Source organism: Microtus ochrogaster, chromosome 4 (assembly GCF_000317375.1).
Source record: "Microtus ochrogaster isolate Prairie Vole_2 chromosome 4, MicOch1.0, whole genome shotgun sequence".
Classification (NCBI taxonomy): Eukaryota; Metazoa; Chordata; class Mammalia; order Rodentia; family Cricetidae; genus Microtus; species Microtus ochrogaster.
The window spans coordinates 43,589,164-43,590,101 of record NC_022011.1 but is presented as its reverse complement, the minus strand read 5'-3'; the positions used below and the strand labels follow the sequence as shown (position 1 = coordinate 43,590,101).

General features: G+C 61.3%; 1 protein-coding gene across 7 annotated transcripts in view; it reads right to left on the bottom strand.

Moving 5' to 3' along the window:
* Ralgps1 (Ral GEF with PH domain and SH3 binding motif 1) overlaps positions 1-348 on the bottom strand; it is a 232,807-nt gene extending 232,459 nt beyond the window's left edge. For 4 of the 7 annotated variants that reach the window (XM_005346022.3, XM_026778131.1, XM_026778140.1 and 1 more), the window contains exon 1: positions 121-347. The gene's annotated coding sequence lies outside the window, so the exon portion shown is untranslated. Of the gene's footprint in view, positions 1-120 lie in introns of all 7 variants that reach the window. The other 3 variants (XM_026778124.1, XM_026778130.1, XM_005346024.3) reach the window with 2 other exon arrangements.
* Between the last annotated feature and the right edge of the window lie 590 nt (positions 349-938).

Genomic DNA, 938 nt, shown 5'->3' with positions numbered 1-938 from the left:
CAGAGGTAAAACGCAACACCCACTGCCCAGCCCTCGTCTTGCCAGGCTGGCCAGCGGCAGGGGGTGGGTCCTCGGAGCCCCCACCCCGCCCCACCCCGCCCCGCCAGCGGCTCCTCTCACCGCCTCTCTCGCCGCTGCAGTCTCGGCTGGTCACCTTGACGCGAGCCACAGTGGCTGCCGCCGCTTCCTCATGGCCCTGCGAAAGGCCCAGCGGCAGCGGCGCCTTCGTTCCGAGGCTGGGGCCGGGCCAAGCCGGGTTGAGGACAGGCCGGGCGCAAGCTTGAAACGCGGGGCCGACGCGGGAGCCCAGCCGGTGCCCAGCCGCAGTAGGAACCGTCCGCTCCGGACCTGAACGGCAGGTGGATCAGCCAATCAGAGTGAAGCACCATACCGAGCTCCTCCAACCAGCTTGTCGCAGGGGCGGAGACACGCAAATGAACCGACTGGTAAAGCCAGTGCGCAGCCGCTGCAGCAGCGGTCCCCCACCGGCCTCGGCCTGGGCTTCAGCCTCCAGACGCTCAGGTTTGCAGGGATGTTCTGGCACCCTCTTCGGATTCAACCACCCGCCACGCCCACCCCCTGCATTGAAATAGCCGTGCGCTTATTCTGCACGCGTCCTTCCAGGCCTCACCCAGTGTCCCACTTAAATTTCTACCTAGAGTTTCTCGTTTTCAACAACAAAAAATGGCTTCGTGAGCAAGACATCACCACCTTAGCACCCATTCTTTACGACTCAGAGATAATCACAGTCCAGTAACACACTTTGAGGTTCTTGGGGCTGACCCATGTATTTCACAGCTAGTAAAAATCAGGCCTGAGGAGGGTCTTGCCCAAGACCATACCAGATTCAAAGGGGAGTGGGCCTAAAAGCTGTCTCCCTGCACCCAGGCCTTTTACGCTGGGCCAGGTATGTGCAATAAACAGAGGTTGAGTCATCG